Source organism: Musca vetustissima, unplaced genomic scaffold (assembly GCF_032173495.1).
Source record: "Musca vetustissima isolate MV318-11 ecotype Yass unplaced genomic scaffold, APGP_CSIRO_Mvet_v1 utg4646, whole genome shotgun sequence".
In the NCBI taxonomy this organism is placed as follows: Eukaryota; Metazoa; Arthropoda; class Insecta; order Diptera; family Muscidae; genus Musca; species Musca vetustissima.
Genome location: NW_026886858.1, coordinates 31,361 through 44,055, shown reverse-complemented (window position 1 = coordinate 44,055; position 12,695 = coordinate 31,361).

The window sequence follows — 12,695 nt, the reverse complement described above, 5'->3', positions numbered from 1 at the left end:
CTCACTAATCAATCAGCTGGTGCATGCTCCTGACCTGCATCTGACCACCGGTCTTGAATAGTTCGGCTGGTAACCCATCGGCAGTTGCTGTTTTATTATTCTGCAAACGTTTTATTGTCATACTGACCTCATCTTGGCTCGGTGGTATAAACTCTATATCGTCATCTCTTATTGGTTCTGGGGTATCTTCATCGCCGTTACTCTTTGACTCCTGAAGCGTTGCAAACTGCCCCTTGTAGATCCTCAACACGCTATCTGTATCTGTCACAACGTGTCCATTAATTATTTGTTTTTATAAACTTTTATTTGTTTTCAATAATTTTTAATTACTGGCTCAGTGCTCATACTCATAAATCACAATTTTTGTAATTTTTTTCAAATGCAAATCAGCCATTATGTCATTTGAAAAAATTATAGAAAATTGTTAGTCATAAAAAAACACAAGCTCATGCTGAAATATTAGCTAAAATAATTAATTATTTGGATATTAGATGAATAAATTGTGTCCTTTATTGAGAAAATACATTTTTGTTATTGTTACTTTCTCAGAATGTTTCTCTATTATATTTAACGTAAGAAATTTTTTTAGTTTTTCTTTTTTTTTTTTTTTTTTTGAAAAATCCTTTTTTTGAAAAATAATTAACACTATGTTACAAAAAGTTTAACCTTAAAATGATTGCCTCATAGTTCATGTGAAACTATACATTAAAATATATTAATGGAATATCCATTGGAATACATTTCCATGGCAAAATATCGCAACATGTATGCCTGAATATTTTGAAATTTTGTTACATAGTGTTGTTCTTTTAAACATTAATTTTAACACAAGTATTTATTTAAATTATAATACATGTTATAATTACGAAATATAAATATTTGTTTTTTTAATTTCCATTAATTGTTTAACTCTTTATTCTAAATAATTAAACCAAATACAAAACCATTTCATCTGAAAGCAACACAAACTGATGTAGTTCATTGCACAAAACTATTATTTATATTGAAAGTTATTTTTTAATCACACAATGCTGAAAATGTTATAACACAAAAAAAAACTAATCAGCTGCATTATCAAGTGTAAATAAATATAATTAAGTGGAATTTAAACATAAGACATACATTGCAACCGAAAACAAAATTTAGAAAAAAAAAACATAATATTGTATTAGCATTAATTTATGCTAAATGACAAATTCATAAATGATATTTATAAACCAAAAAAAAAAAAAAAAAAATTATATATGTATATGAACTTATGTATATGAGATGTGATAATTATATTTCTTAATTGTAATATTAGTAGAGTAACAAGGGGTATCGTATCGTATTTATAAATATGTGCATTGCTAAAAACAATTCAAAATAAAAAAAAACTATATATATTAAATAAAATGTAATGACCATTATACCAGAAAAAATCTAATTTTTTCCCCTCTTTCATTTTTAACGATATATGGTAAGTCGATACATTGTTTACGACAATGTATATGTTCAATACGTTGTTCACCCCTTCCGTAGCATACCAATTACACTGTGCGACACGAAAATTTTTCAGGGGTTCTGATGTACCAATTCTGTTTAGTTGGAGTCCCTGGACCACGAAAATACCTTTGGTTATTCTGGGTCACTTCGAAAATTAATTTTATAACGGTAAATATAGAGAAAAACGTGGTTTCATGGATTTTCAATTTGAAACTTGAATAACTTATTTACTTTATAACGGATTTATATTATTAGCTTTCGAAAATGATAAAAATCAAAAAAATCGGTTAAAAAATAGATGACTTATACAAATTTTTGTATTGATTCTATGCATATTCTCTAAAGGAACTATGGGTCCATCTCGTTTCCTTTTGCCTGTTGCAAACATAACGGTTTGTAACAGGAAACGATACAGACCCATATTTCCTTTAGGGAAAATGCATGGAATCAATACCAAAATGTGTATAAGTCATCCATTTTTTAACCGATTATCATAATTTCACCGTACAGTCCGAAGAAAAATAAATTATGTAATTTTATGCGTATTTTTTCACATTTCAACCGCTGTAACTCAGTCAATCTTCAACCGATTTACCAAATATATATCTTGTTTGAAAGGAAAAATTGCACTCTTCGAAAGAAAAAAAGAATAATATAAATCTGTCAAAAAGTAAATAAGTTATTCGAGTTGCAAGTCGAAAATCCATGAAACCACGTTTTTCTCTATATTTACCCTTATAAAATTAATTTTCGAAGTGACCCAGAAAAACCAAAGGTATTTTCGTGGTCCAGAGACTCCAACTAAACAAAATTGGTACATTAGAACCCCTGAAAAAAATTGTTTGTTATTTTGTAGCACAGTGTTATTATTCACATTAATTGACCACTCATTTGAGTCACATTCGCCTGGCTCGGATAGTAGGAGAGAGAGTATTCTCTCTTTCCTACCTTTTCTCCTAGAAGTCACATTCACTCAGTTCGGATGCAGAGAGGACTTTCCAGTGCTACGACCGTCGATGTGACCTCGACCTTGTTTACGCTACATTTGCTCAACGCGCTTTCGACTCACTTGCTTTTCCGCTTTCGTAGAATAAACCCTTGCATTCTCACTATCGTTGAACATAATCTTGCTTTCTAACTCTCGTTGGTTAAACTTTCATTCTTGCTATCGTCGTTTAAAGATATACTTTCCCGCTATCGATCGAACACGCACTCTTTAAGGTAAAGTTTTGTTTCCTTCGAAACTCACTAACTTGCCGATAAAGTTTGAAAATATACTTAGCACAAACCTTGTTATATCCTACACAACTTGTTATACCCTTCACAACAGTATAGCCTTGTGCAGCCCCAATATACCTTACACAACTATGTTATCATATTATATCGAAATATTGACAATAGACCCACCTTTAAGTATACCGATCGTCATATCTCGACTAACTGAGTCGATATAGACATGTGTGTCCGTCCGTCCATTACGAACACGATACAGGCCACAGTTATGGAAGAATCTTCACAAAATGCAATGCAACGCTTGTTTGAATTTTAAATGTAACTACAACCCTGTACATAATTTAAGAATCTTATCGATCCTTAAGAATATTATCGACAACGATAAGGAAATGTTGTAACCCAGAAAAGGGTATAAAAGAGCGACGAAAACACAAGAAGTCGCTCATTCCGCAATCTCCATACAAACACGATACATTGTTGTATCCATCTGATAAGGGTATAAAAGAGCGACGAAAACACAAGAAGTCGCTCATTCCGCAATCTCCATTTAAACACGATACATTGTTGTATCCATCTGATAAGTTTGCGCACAATAGTAATAAAGTCGGTATTTAAAAAATAATCAAGTCGTTTCTTTATTTATGAATCGCTACAAATTGCGAAGCAAGGAATTGCAGTTCAACATAGCCAACGCTCCATCGTCACCTGACGAGATTCCTTCTACATTGACGCCCAACGAGAGGCCAGTTTAAGAAGCCAGTTAAAGAAGGTGGGACCTGCGACATTAAATCACCATGAGAGGTCCTTTTTATTGGCGCCCAACGTGGGACCTGTTTCAGTGACGCCCTACGAGAGGTGTGTTACATTGGCGCAAAACGTTGGGCCTGCTTCATTGACATTCAAAGAGGGGTCTTCTTTACCCTCTAACATTTAACGGATATAATTGAGCTAACAATTTCTTTTAATATATAGACGTACTTTTAACATCGTCCTCTTTAAATGGAATAATTACTAAATTTATTTAATTGTCTTAAACAACTGATACTTTGCAATTCCCAGAATAACACCTTATTTTATTATTTTGTTTTTACCATTATAACAATATCTAATTTATAAAATTGAAAATATTTCAATTTGCCAAAGTATCCATTTTACTAATTTAATAGATTTGCTGTCATTTGAGAATGTGGAATCGATAAAGCTATCCCATGACCTAGACATAATACCAGAATGATAAATAAATTAGAAATGAATGATGACAAAGAATATTTTGTGAAATTCATTTGGGTTGTCGAAAGGAAAACAAAAGGTTTCATTGGAAATGTGTCTGTAGATGTTTTGTGTTTTTTTTTTTTAAATGTCAAATGAAATTAGATAAAAGTGGATTGTCCTTTGAAAGGTTTTTGTCATCTAAGTGTAAAGAAGATTTGTTTACTAATATTGTTGGGGAATTGAAGTGTGTGAGTGTATTAGAGTTATAACGTTTTTACAACCTCATATCCCGGCATCATATTTTGATAAGTTTTAACATAAGATAAGATCAAATTAAAATTAATTAATTGTAAGGCAATTCGAAAACAAACTCACGCAGAAATTATATAAGTCTTGCATATATTTGATCGCACTTGTTTATAAGTTTATAAAATATAGCAAATGCCCGCAATTTCGTTAGCGAATGTGGTAATTATTAAAAACAATACCGACCAATACCGAATTTCCAAAATTACATATATATCTCAATTCTATACACCAATTCTGATCGCAACAGAAATCTAGCTCTATACTAAATTTGGTATCATTTATTGCCCTTTGTACTCTTGTAATACTTATTTCGAAAAAAATCCACATTTCAAACATAGGTTCACCCAAATCCCAATGTTAGCATTCCAACTCTATCGGTTCACTCCACATCCAATTTATACCAAATTTAGTGTTATTTAGCAGACATTCCCAAAATTTCGTAGATACTACAGTAATCCTAACTCCAAATGTCAATATTCCAGCTATATCGGTTCACCTAACTCCGAATTTGGTACCATTTCGCACACAATAGTACGAATTTTCAGAAACGTTCTACATAGCCCAATCCTACACCCCAACAACGATCCTAACTCCAAATTTCAGAATCCCAAAATTCATCCAAATCCAAAATTCAAATTGTACCAAAATTCAGTACAATTTCGTAACCATAAGTATGGATTTCCAAAACTACATCCATACCCCAATCCAGCACTCCAACAGTAACCCTATTTCCAAATTCCAGCTCTATGGATTCATGCAAATCCACATTTGGTGCCATTTTGTACACATTTGTACGAATTTCCAAAACTTTTTACTAACCCCAGTCCTACACCCCAAAAGGGATTCTAACATCAAATTCCAAAATTGCAGCTCTATCGATTTATCCAAATCCACATTTGGTGCCATTTTGTACACATTAGTACGAATTTCCAAAACTTTTTTCATAGCCCAATCCTACACCCCAACAATGATCCTAACTCCAAGGTTTCAGGATCCCAGCTCTTCCAAATTCTTCCAAATTCGTATGAATTTCTAAAACTACATCCATACCCCGATGCTACAATTCAACATTAACCTTATTTCGAAATTTCAGCATTCCAACTCTATCGGTTCACCAATCCACATTTTGGTACCATTTTGTACATATTAATACTTATTTTCAAAACTTTCTATGTATCCCAATCCTACACTACAACAGTGACCCAAACTCCAAATTTCAGGATTCCAGCTCTATTGGTTCACCCAAAATTTAAATTTTACCAAATTTAGTACACATTAGTACGAATTTCCAAAATATTCTACAAAGCCCAATTCTACACCCCAGCAGTAATCATAACGTCAAATTTCAAGATTCCAGCTCAATCGGGTCACCAGTTCCCATGCATGATCATCTAGATTTTATATACAAAATTGTGAATCTTTTTACACCCTTAAGAAAACAAAATAGACACATGGTTCCTTTTGAGAATTTCTAAGTCGATTTATGCATGACCGTCCGCCCGTCTGTCTGTCTGTCCATGTTAAATTGTAAACAAAGTACAGGTCGCATTTATCCGAATTGGAAAAAATCGGTTCAGATTTAGATATAGGTCCCATACACAAAATTCTGATATGACCTGTAGGCATAAAAGTTTGAGTAAGTTTAGCTCCCATATATATTTTTGTCCGATTTGGAGTAAATAATGCACCAAGGACCCAAAATATGACCGATACGCTGAAAACGGACTGAAGTTAGTATAACCTTGAACGTCGAAATCGGTTCGGATTTGAATATAGCTTTCATATATATTTTTGCTTGTTTTAAGGCAAATGGTGCACCAAACTCTTCATTTTTGTCAGATTGATACGAAATTTTGCACAAAGTACAAAAATGAGCAAAAAATGACGTAACTGCGTTTTGTAGAAATGCAGACATAGCCCATACATATTTTCGACCGACTTCATGTTAATTGAGCTCCAAATAATAAAGAGATGTTCGATTGAGATTTGCTTTATATTGATTTATATAATTTGCCCCATTGTATATTGGTCTAAATAAAAAATTTAGTTGGGACTGCATAATGACATGTTTATGAATTGATATAAATCGGTTTACGTTTCGATAAATATGAAAATGTGAGTTCATTCAATTTCATGTTAATGAACCTGTTGAATGTACCCAAAGTGATGAAGGGTATCATAAAGTCGGCCCGTTCGACTTTACTACTTTTATTATTGGTTTAATAAGTCAGTTAGTGTTCTCTCTTTCTCTCAGCTACGTTTCATTTTTCAATTCGGTTTCGCTTTTCCGTCTAGCTAAAAATTGTACACATGAATATGTAAATTTGCCACAAGTGAACATATGAATATTAAACAGGATTTATGGCAGTGCATCCACATAAAACAACTCACGACATGTTTTATTAAAACCATTTGAAAACTAAATGGAGATTTAATATGGCAACAATACAAAACACTTGCATAGAAACAAACCAGTAAGGAAAGTAGTAAAGTCGGACGGGGCCGACTATATGATACCCTTCACCACTATGAGTCTACCTAGATCTATCCATAAAGTATGTAAATCGATTTCAAACAAATATAAATAGGTCATCCGTTGGGCTATGTCTGTACTTCTAGAAAACGCACGAAACATTATATGGGAGCTATATCTAAATCAGGACCGATTTTCATAAAACTTGGCAATAACGTACTTCGAGGCTCAATTAAGTACGTTATGCCAATTTTCCTGCAAATCGAAGGATATATAGCGACTTTGGGGCACCATTTACATGAAATCGGACGAAACTATATATGGGAGCTATATCTAAATCTGGACCGATTTTCTTGAATCTTGGCAGACATCACTCTAGGCTTAATTTAGTACGTTATCCCACTAATTTAGTACGTTATGCGACTTTGGTGCACCATTTACATGAAATCGGTCGAAACTATATATAGGAGCTATATCTAAATCTGGACCGATTTCCACGAAACTTGGCAGGCATCATTCAAGGCTCAATTCAGTACGTTATGCCAAATTTGATGCAAATCGGAAGATATATAGCGACTTTGGAGCACCATTTACATGAAATCGGACGAAACTATATATGGGAGCTATACCTAAATCAGGACCGATTTTCATGAAACTTGGCAGACATCATTCTAGGCTCAATTAAGTACGTTATGCCAAATTTCGTGCAAATCGAAGGATATCTAGGGACCTTGGGGAACCATTTACATGAAATTGGACGAAACTATATATGGGAGCTATATCTAAATCTGGACCGATTTTCACGAAACTTGGCAGACATCATTCTAGACCTAAATGATTACGATGTACCAAATTTCGTGCAAATCGAAGGATATCTAGGGACTTTGGGGCACCATTTACATGAAATCGGACGAAACTATATATGGGAGCTATATCTAAATCTGGACCGATTTTTACGAAACTTGGCAGACATTATTCTAGGCTCAATTCAGTACGTTATGCCAAATTTCGTGCAAATCGAAAGATATATAGCGACTTTGGGGCACCATTTACATGAAATCGGACGAAACTATATATGGGAGCTATATCTAAATCTGGACCGATTTTCACGAAACTTGGCAGACATCATTCTAGACCTAAATGATTAGGCTGCACCAAATTTCGTGCAAATCGAAGGATATCTAGGGACTTTGGGGCACCATTTACATGAAATCAGACGAAACTATATATGGGAGCTATATCTAAATCAGGACCGATTTTCATGAAACTTGGCAGGTATCATTCTAGGCTCAATTCAGTACGTTACGCCAAACTTCGTGCAAATCGAAAGATATATAGGGAATTTGGGGCACCATTTACATGAAATCGGACGAAACTATATACGGGAGCTATATCTAAATCAGGACCGATCTTCATGAAACTTGGCAGACATCATTCTAGGCTCAATTAAGTACGTTATGCCAAATTTCCTGCAAATCGAAGGATATCTAGGGACTTTGGAGCACCATTTACATGAAATCGGACGAAACTATATATGGGAGCTATATCTAAATCTGGACCGATTTTCACGAAACTTGGCAGACATCATTCTAGACCTAAATGATTAGGCTGTACCAAATTTCGTGCAAATCGGAAGGTATATAGGAACCGTTTACATTAAATCGGTTAAATATATATATGGGAGCTATATCTAAATCTGAACCGATTTTTCCCAATTTCAATAGGGTTCGTCCTTGGGCCGAATAAGTGATCTATGCCCAATTTCATCCAATTCGGATCATAAATGCGACCTGTACTTTGTTTACAATTTAACATGGACAGACAGACGGACAGACGGACGGACGGACGGACGGACATGCATAAATCGACTTAGAAAGTGATTCTATGCATGTTCTCAAAAGGAACCATGTGTCTATCTCGTTTCCTTTTGCCTGTTACAAACATATGCACAAAGACATAATACCCTGTACCACAGTGTGGTGAAGGGTATAAAAACAGCATTTCTCATTTCTGGATTGCACGAAATTAAATATTCAAATACATTTTCAAAGCTAATGGAAATTTTATTGCAACAAGTAAATTTAATACAGGAGCAAATTTGATTCAGTTTGTTTTATCAATATCTCAGTAATATCTTCCATTATTAGTACAGACTTTGAATAATTCAATATACAATTACGGAAAATGATGGAAGTAATTCGACAATGTTTTAAGCGCGCATTTATTTATGACAATTGATAAATAGCATTGCAATTAGAATAATTCAAGTCTTTTACATTTCCTGGTTTCAAAAGTTTGGGATCAGAATTTGACATCTGGCAAACTAAGTTGCTAAATCATTTTTATTTTCTTTTAGTTGAAAGTCTGACATTGACGAAAATATATCGCTTAACTATGTCACAGGGCATAAAAGTCACTACAAGCAGTACGGAAAGTTCAAAAGTCGGACTGGGTCGACTTCACTTCACTTTGGGTACATAGAAGAGACGCTGATATGTACAATATCATATCGATAGAAAAAAATGAAACCATACATAATAAGTTATATACATAGATATATATTTTCGAATAAAATAAAAAAAAACTAAATTAACTTAAATATTTGTTAAAATCGAGAATACACCCATTTCTCGGTTTTAAAGTATTTAAGGAGTTTGCGTCAATTTTATATGATCAATTTATGGATGAAATTGGACATTCCGTTCACTTTAAATGATGTTTACACTCTAAGTATTTACCCTTTGTGGAAGAGGTACTAGAAGGAGTGGACCGACAAGTTCGATATTCTCACTTTAAGAAGAAATGGTTAATATATTAGGTTGTGCAAAGTTTGGTTTAAAACAGAGAGTCCTTTCGACAAAATGGTAATGTTCGGCAAAATGTTGACCATTTTGGTGGGGAAGTGCCAAAAGAAATGGGCCGATATAGACCATATTCGAATTTGATTTAAATTTAAAAGAAATATTGTATTCTGCAAAATTTGTATAAAATCGGTTACTACCTTAGAAAGAGAGAGGCGGACATAAGACAGGACGACAAAGAAACATGGAGTTTATACCAATATTTCCATAAGGCGCAATTTTGCCGTAGCAATATCCTAAAGTCTGGGGGTATAATTGCCTCAAACGGGTCAATGCTTATAAGAATCACTACTTTTTAAAAGACATTTTTAATGTACACCACATTGTGGAGGGCATACAAATTCGGTCGGTCCGAACTTAACCACGTTTCTTCTTGTCTTAAATTACTTCATGTACTTAGTCGTTAATATTAACAAATTGGCTACATTTCCTCTACTGAATTTTATTATTATTTTAATAAAGTGCGGTCTAAAATAAATAAATTGTCATGCCCGCTTGTAATTTGTCACAAAAACACACTTATAACGACTAGAAAGGTTCCCAAAAGGCATCCATAATATTTGCATGCCATTATAAATTGGATCACATTCCGTTACAAAAAGCCGCATTAATAATGTTAGATTTAAAATGTTGTAAATTTATCAAATTTTTGGGATACTTATTCTCATACTTATGCAATAGGTCGTCTCATTTTAGGAAAAATACCGACAATTTTACGGATAAAATATTACGAATACGTGATTGCGGCAAAACATTTGTCAATGTTGTATACAGAAACGTGTTCTTGAGAAACAAACATTGTGGTATTTATTCAATAACAAGTGTTCAATATTAAGGGTTATATTATAAACAATTTTGTTCATAAAATCATTATCAGAAAATTCATGTCTATCTTTTCAGCAGAAAAAATTTAACAAAGTTATCGATATAAAAACTGCAAGCTATTTTGGGAAAAAAATGAATGTGAAGTGATTAGTACAATCAAAGGACGTCAAAAGACATCCACCTCATGTGGATTCAACAAAGTGCAGGAATATACAATATTTTTGAAGCTTTCAAAATAAAAAACTCATTTAATTTATTAAATGCAATAACAATTGAATTTCACACACTTTTTGCCATTATTTCGCTAGATAAATATTTTCTTTTCATCATGTAAAAAATGTAGATAATGTAGATTATAATATATTGTCTTTGTGGGAGTTATACAAACACAAGCAAATTGTTTGTATAACTCCCACAAAGACAATATATTATTCACCTTTGACATAAAATGAGACACTAAATATTTGCATAAATTACACACGGAATTGGAGAAAATATACTTTTTGTTGGGGGTGAAACAAACAACAAAATGGGATAAAATTGGAATTATTAACAATTGAACTGTAGCACAAAATCGTGGTCATGGTCTGGTGGATGGGTTAAAAATTCCTTAAGACTAAAAAGTATAATTTCGCCATATGTGAGGTTTTTAAGTTATGTAGCGATGAATTTTTTCCTCGTAACTTTAAAGTGCAAACTTTATAAGTTTCTGTGTGTCTATTGTAAGTTATTTTTCAGATAACATTTCTTCAGTCAAATTGGGATTAGTTTACATACCTCCTTCTATCTTGAGTTCTTATGAGTATTTTTCTTCATTATTTTATTGAACTCGAGCAATGCCTTGCCCACTGCTCAAAGTACCATTTTCGGATGCGTTCGGATGGGTTAAGGTTCATGGTCATAATTACCGTTATGTGGGGCTACCTTGAAACAAAATTAATAATTTAAACAGGACTATTAACATGGAATTGGATGAAATAAAATATGTGGTATTTATGAATCTGACTATATCTATCTATGAACATGTCATTCGTTTGTTACAATGGGGCAAAAGTATGTAAATCGACATCAAACAAATATCAACAGTTCATCCGTTGGGCTATGTCTGTACTTCTAGAGAACGCAGCTACCTAATTCTATTCTCAAGTTGATGTCAATCTGACTAACATGAGGAGTTTGATGCCCAATTTACTTAAAATCGGACGAAAACTTATATGGAAGCTATATCCAAATATGAACCGATTTCAACGAAACTTGTCACAGAGAAGGTTATGCTAACATCAGTACGTTTTGTTCCTATCAGCCATATATTGGTTCCTTGGTGCGTCAACTACTTAAAATCAATCTATAATATAAGGTGCACCATTTACATGAAATCGGACGAAACTCTATATTGGAGCTATATCTAAATCTCGACCGATTTTCACGAAACATGACAGACATCATTCTAGGCTCACTTCAGTACTTTATATCAAATATCGTGCAAATCGAAATGTATATAGGGACTTTGGTGCACCATTTACATGAAATCGGATGAAAGTATATATGGGAGCTATATCTAAATCTGGACCAATTTTCACGAAACTTGGCAAACATCACTCAATTCAGTACGCTATGCCAAATTTCGTGCAAATCGAAAGATATATAGGGACTTTGGTGCACCATTAAAATGAAATCGAACGAAACTGTATAAGGGAGCTATATCAAAATCTAAACCGATTTTCACGAAACTTGGCAGACATTATTCTAGGCTCAATTCAGTACATTATGCCCAATTTCGTGCAAATCGAAATATATATAGGGACTTTGGTACAACATTTACATGAAATCGAACGAAACTATATATGAGAGCTATATATAAATATGGACCGATTTTCACGAAACTTGGCATACACCACTCTAGGCTTAATTCAGTACGTTATACCAAATTTCGTGCAAATCTAAAGATATATAGGGACACCATTTACATTAAATCGACGAAAATATATATGATAGCTGTATCTAAATCTGAAGCGATTTTTCTTAATTTCAATAGGGTTCGTCCTTGGGCCAACCAAATGAGCTGTGCCAAATTTCATACAATTCGGTTCATAAATGCGACCTGTACTTTGTTTTCAATTTAACATGGACAGACTGACGGACGGACGGACATGCTTAAATCGACTTAAAAAGTGATTCTATGCATATTCTCAAAAGGAACCATGTGCCTGTCTCCCTTCCTTTTGCCTGTTACAAACATAGGCACAACGACATAATACCCTGTACCACAGTGTGGTGATATAGAGAACCTAAAATAT